Below are 6,555 nucleotides of genomic sequence, written 5' to 3'. Positions count from 1 at the left end.
GGGACACAGCCGGGCTCCTGTCCCGCTCGCTGAGGGCAGCAGGGACAGAGGTGCTCAGGCACCGGTTTGCTGGATCCTGTGGCCACATGGGTGCCTGTGGTCGGTCTTGGGCCCCGTGGGACATCCCTGATGCTGTTTGCTGCAGGCTCAGAGTCTCCATCCCAGCTCCATCCTGGGGGCTCCCAGGTGGGTGGGTAGCAGGGATGCAGGCAGGGAAACTGAGGAACAATCCCACTGGGCTCCTGCCAGAACTACCATATGTAGCATTTGACTGTTCTCATCTCTTATGGGTTTGGGTGTGTTTTCAGCAACCCCAAAGCATAACCAGCAACCCCTGAAACACGTACACCCTGCAACCCAAGCCCCTGCAAACACCCCAAAACCAGCAGCCTTTGCAGTGGTGTCTTGCAAAAAGCAAAAACTACCTGGTAGCTGCCACCATGGGATGACACAAACCAGAGCTGGCAGTGCCACGGCATCCCCGTGCTATGCTGCAATCCCAGCTGGGACATTCATCCCTGGGAGCAGGGAGAGGATGAGGGTGGTGGGAGCTTCATCACCAGCGCACTTGTTATTTTTTTAAAATCATGAGCAATTCTAAAACCTGGCAGACACTGATATCTGCAGCTATAGAGCCCTGAGCCTCTCGATGTATGTCAGAGGGGTCAGTGGGGGGGGCAGCTGGCAGGAGCCTCAGTGGGGGCTGCAGGAGCTGCTCCGTGAGGTTTTCCTCCAGCAAACAGACCTCTGGGCTTAATAAGCTATTTGTAAAAGTCGTTCTGGATAAACAAGAGACTGTGTGTCAGGCTGAAGGCGGCCTCGCAGGGCTCCGCTGCACGGGGTGGGACCTCAGTGCAGAAATATTTTCAAGATAAACAGAGGAAAATGAGTCCTGGAGGAGGCTGGAGCTGCTGGCAGCGGCACGCTGCTCCTTTTGGAGATATTTCGGGGCAGGAACTTGGCTTTCTGCATGCTTTTTTTTTTTTTTTTTTTTTTGTAGCCTCCAAAGGGAACCTCGCATGCTTCTGATTCAAAAATAAACCCAAGGACCAGCTGGCAGGGAAGCCAGTGGTGAGGAGAGGTGCGAAGGCCAGGGTTTGCAGGGGAGTTTTGGGGTGAGGGTGAGGTGCTGGGATGCAGCCGCGGGTGCAGGTGCCCCTCAGGCAGAGCTGCCCTACCTGGGGGGCCCCCAAGGGTCATCGCCCTGGTCCGAGGTGGCAATATGGGCAATATTAGTAGCAGAGCTGCCTTGTCTGGCTGCCGGTGCCTCTTGCCCACCATCAGCTCTGCTGTTCCTCCATGCAGGTACAGGCAATATAGTGGTGCCCTGGGCAGGGTACAGGCATTGCCCTGTCCTCTGCCTGGCCTAGGCCAGAGCTTGGGAAATGGGCTGGGCTCCATCCTTCCATTTCCCTCCATCCCTCCATCCCCACCATCCTGTCCATCCCTTACACCACCTCCATCTTGACATCCCTCCATCCCCACCATCTTCTCCACTCCCTCCCTCCCTTCCTCCCTCCCCACCATCATCTGAACTCCCTCCATCCCACCACCCCTCTATTCCTCCATCTCTCCCTGTCCACCGGAGCAGCAGCAGTGGCGACGCTCTGTCAGGGTGGGACAGGGGACAGGGTGGGCTCTCACCACAGCATCCCTGCCTCTCGATGGCGATGGCCAAAGCGCAGCATCCATGCTCGAGGCCAGGGCTGGCCCAGCACGGCTGGGGCAGCGTTGTCCTGTCTGGGCAGTGGCAATCTGGCTCCCTGGGAATGCTAAACGGGGCAGACTGGGGTGAGGGAAGCTGTCCCTTCTTCTTGCCCTGCAACCTTGCAAACCTCCCTTGGTCATGGGGCTTGGTGGTGGTTTCCTTCTCCCCTCTTACGTGCCTGGTCTGAAAACTCCGCAAGTGCGGGGTGATGCCCAGCTTGGGGCAACACTTGGCCTGGGGCACCACGGCTGGGACCCGCAGGCAGCCCTGGCAGCAGAGATCTCCCAGCGTGTCTCTCCCTCTCTTCCCCACCCCCAGCAAATTTAATTAAAAGTCATTCAGATTCCTTTGAAAGAAAATGTCATCCGTCGACACAATTACACTTTAACTAACCAAAGCTGTTACAGTTCCTATATATATTGGAATCAGGCTGTCGTTATTAGTTCTAAGTAAGTAATTTATTCCCATTATTGTGTTCAAATTACAGGATATTACCCCCTGGGGAAATAATCCTGTTATTTGAAATGTAAAAAAGAATTCACATGGACAACAATGGATTCCTAAATGAACCCAACAACAGTCCCCAATCCAAGTGCGGCATCACTTGCCTCTGATAGAAAACCATAAAGTTGCTTTTAAAAATGTTCTTTTCTCCTCTCTTTTCCTCCTCCCACCCCAACCGAGGTAAATAGGGCTCCTCCTCTTCTTCCAAAGCCTCTATTTACTGAGGGAATCCTGGATGTGCAGGAATTTGGTGGGGAGCATGGGGGGAGCAGATGTGTATGTGTGTGTCCCCTTATTGTGGTGGTGGGAGGGGAGCCCCGGGATGGTGGGACACGAGTGCCCAGCATAGCCCAAGAGGTTTCTGCGAGAGCTGGGATCCATCGGCTTTCTCCAGCAAAGAGCTGCCGAGGCTCTTCAGAGACATTGTTCCCTTGATCAAGATCTTCCAACCAAGCCAAATAACAGCTTGTCTCTGCAACACCCAAACATAAGCAACTAATTTGGACCTCTGAAAAGAAAAAGGGGGAGGAAAAAAAAAAAAAGAAAGAGAAAGAGGAGGAAGAGGGAGGGGATGGGAGAAAATCAGATACACTTGTAACCTGATTACAACAGCCAGCTATGTGTGCAAAATCACAATGCAGCTCTATAATTAAATCTCTCTTTCCCCCTCCTGCGGAGCTCTTTCCTCTAACAGGCACGGTACAAAAACAGTCGTTAGGACATCAAATTCCAGCTCCGACAAGAGGGGACTTTTTTTGTCTATAGCTGCTCGGCTCGTCTTTAAGGAAATAATAATTATAAGCCCAGCGCTGCTGGCTGATGAGCTTTGTGGAGCAGAAAGGGCTCGTCTTGTCCAACCGTTCCTTCCCCGTTGGCTCTGCTCGGGCAGTGCAGAGGCCTGGGGTGACGGGAAAAGAGAGGGAACAGCCCCGGGAGCCAGCCACGGGCACCCCCTCCTTGGGTTGGGGCTCAGGGTGAGAGGAAACACTGGGGTCTAACAAGATGCTCGAGGGCTTGGAACCACAGATCTTTCTTCCCCTCTTGCCCTCTCACTGAATCCACCTCGTGTGTTCTAGGATCAGCAGTTTGGTGCCTGGTGCTGGTTGCGGCGGGGGCCTCCCGGGTGGGTGTGATCATTTGGTGTGTAAAGCACCCACCAGGGATGCGAGGAGCCAGCGGCTTCCTGGACATGGAGGGAAGCTGAAATGTTTTCCCAAGGGTTTCTCCCCTGTCCAGCTCTCAGCTTCTCCGTCCAGCGGTCGCAGACCCCGGGCCGAGGGGTGATGGAGGGATGCTGCGCATGGGGCCGGCTCGACGGGCCCCAGCGGGAGCGGGGAAAGGAGCCCCAGGCCCGGCGGCTGCAGGGAGGGCAGCGCGGGCAGCCCTCCCCCCGGCCCTGCCTGGTGATGACTTTGATTCACTCCGAGTTTGTCACAGTGGGCTATTCCCATCCCTGTGACACCCAGCACGTGCTTCTGCTGGCAGCCGAAGCCTGGATTCAGCCTTAGGGACCCATTTCCTTGCAGGCAGGTTCCCTCTTGCTTCCTCAGGGTATTTTTGGGAACAGGTTTTGCATCCCATCTTCTTTTTTGCTAGCAAGTCCAGGGGGCATTGAGTTTCTTGCAATGATGGCACATCTGGTGTAATGACTTGCAATATGGTAGGGAGGGCGAAGGAGAAAGCCTGGCGTCAGGGGACCCCAAAACGGGTCCCAGTGTGCAAGATAACCACCACTGAGGCAGGATTTAGTGATCACACCTTGCCGTGGCAGGCCGGCACGTGCATGAAAGCAAGACCGAGCGCAGACGCAGGCTTTGCAATGTGTGGCGTGCGACATGGAAATTCAGATGCTGTTCCAATAAAGCTGTGGATGTTTGGTTTTAATGGCAATTAACAGCTGTTAAAAGGCAAAAGATCTATTCTAATAATACCTAGAGCTTCTGGTGCCTTTCATGAAGGGATTTGAAAATACATTTGTGAGTGTTAATTTTAAGCCATGATAATGTACCCGGGGGAGGTGGATGGGTTTACCTTGTTTTCAGGCGGGGAAGCTGAAGCAGGCCAGGGCACGGTGCAGGGACAAGTATTTCACGCCAGCAGCAGTGGTGAAATCCCTGCCTGGCTCTGGAAGAGGGACAGGACCAAGCTGGGGACCAGGCAGCAGTATCAGGGCAGTTTTCACCAGCATTGCCCTGCTTTTTATTTTCAGGGGAGAATAACTTGGTGCAAAACCAGAGGCACTCACAAATTTAATTTTTAGCAGGACCCTCGTGCTAGGGGGGCACATAGGAAATCGTCTTTCCCTGGGAGATGCTGCAGATCTGGATTTTCCAGTTCCTGAAGGGCTCTGCTTGTTTAAATTAGAAGCAGATAGGAGAGGTGAATTTTAAGAAGGACAGAGCAAAGGCACACAAGTATGCAGTTAACTTCTAAACTTCTTTCTCTGGATCTCCCGCTGAGTAAATGCTTTAGGAGCTTCAAACCACAGCTTTTAATATCTCCTTAACATGCCCTGCGATTCCTTCCCCCCTGTCAAAACGGCAAGAGCAGCTGTGAATATTTTCCATTTTAAAATGTTTTGTACGCATACGAAAGTACCTGCAGCTCCTGTGGGCCGGGCTACGGAGAAATGCTGAAGCCAAGGGTATCTATTTTATATCAAACCTCAAAATAGCACGTTACTGCCTCTCGCTCGCTCATGTCCTGCATCCAGGAGGGTATTTTTGATTTAACTGACAGATCAAGGGAAAAATCCCCAATTCACTCTGTTGATGTAGAAGATCTTGTCATTTGGAGCTCAGCGTTCCCGTTTGCCTGGATGTAGGGTTCTTTTAAACTCATAAATGCAGAACCTGTAATACTGGGGTGATATATGGGGATTGCAGATTCGGGGAGGTTTCCCATGCACGTTTCTCCACTAAACCACATTTTTTCCGCTGAAAGGTGTAACTGCCGTTTCCGCACCTTACAACCAATTTAGCAGCCAGTCCGTAGCAGAAAAACGCAAGCAGCAATTACAGCTTTGGGATTCATGCTCCTCTCAAAGCTCTCTATGGGTTGTGTGTGTCAGCCCTCCTCTCTGCCTATTTTTTTTTCCTGATACTGGATGAAAAAAGCTTATTATTAGGTAAACGGTGAAAAAAAACCCACCAGAAAACCACCTTGATCTATCAAAGATCCAGCCTAGCTGGGACAAAAGCCCGGTACTGGGGGCTTTGCAGAGGCTGTGTGAAGCACGGGGCACCCAGCATGGGGCAGGTCGTGATATGGGGGGGTCCCAGCTCGAGGTTTGGGGGGGCAGGTGAGCACACAGGTGGCAGAGGAGGAAAGCAGGGTGGTTTTGTGCATGTATACCTGTCGCCCTCGTGCTGGGCAGGGGAAAAAAGAACAAACAGCAGGCTTTATTTGGACTTAAAAAACAGACTGTGGTTTGGGAGACGTTTGGCTTTACAAACCCCAGAGCTGCGGGATTGGAACTGCTGTGAACAGGGGGGACACATACACACACACCACCAACCACATCCCTGCGTCTCCCCTTTTCCCTTCTCCACGCCGGCAGGGCGATGGGTCAGCGGAGCCGGGATGGTGCGAGGATGCTGCAGCCCCCCGCTGCCCCCAGTGCTGGGTACAGCCCCTGGGGGGTGTGTGTGTGATTTCTCAGGCTCCCCCCCACCCCATGCAAAGCCCGCAGCCAGGCTGAGCACAGGGTTTATAATCAGCCAGGATTTATGGAGAAAAACGAAATCCCGAGCTGTTCTGGTCATTAATCAGGAATTCTTTGCTCGGTTCCCAAGCTGTTTCCCCAGGGATCTCCTCATCGGGACCCCCCACCCCGCAGCCCCCTCCCCATGGACAGCAGCTCTTTCCTTACAGCCAAGGGGGTGGGGAGGGACCCCGGGCTTTTGAATTAACCACCACCCCCCCCGATGAATAAATCCCCCCAGATTCATTGGAATAAATCCCAGCAGGGACCCCCTTGCCTTCAAATCCCACAAGGTTTTATTTTGGGGGGGGATGGGACCCCGCTGTTGGACTCGGTTCTGCTCTTAAGATGGGGGTGGGGGGAATGAAATGAGGGCGACGCTTTGCCGACGCGTTGGTATCGTTGCTGTCCGTGTTTTAATGTGATTTATGCCCGGTTTTCTAAATCCAGCCACTGACTGCACACTTTAAATATAGCTCCAAAACCACCCTGAAAATGTGTAGTAAGCACGTTAAAATCGCCGGGTGAAAGGGACGCACAGCACCCGCACTCTTGAGAGGGGGCAAGTGAGATTAGGAGGGTTTATTGGGGGGGTGGGATGTGGGGGGGTCCCGGCAGATGGCCGGGGATGGATGGGAGG

This window comes from Athene cunicularia (genome assembly GCF_003259725.1).
Source record: "Athene cunicularia isolate RWA chromosome 14 unlocalized genomic scaffold, athCun1 chr14_part1, whole genome shotgun sequence".
In the NCBI taxonomy this organism is placed as follows: Eukaryota; Metazoa; Chordata; class Aves; order Strigiformes; family Strigidae; genus Athene; species Athene cunicularia.
This window is presented reverse-complemented; position numbering follows the sequence as displayed.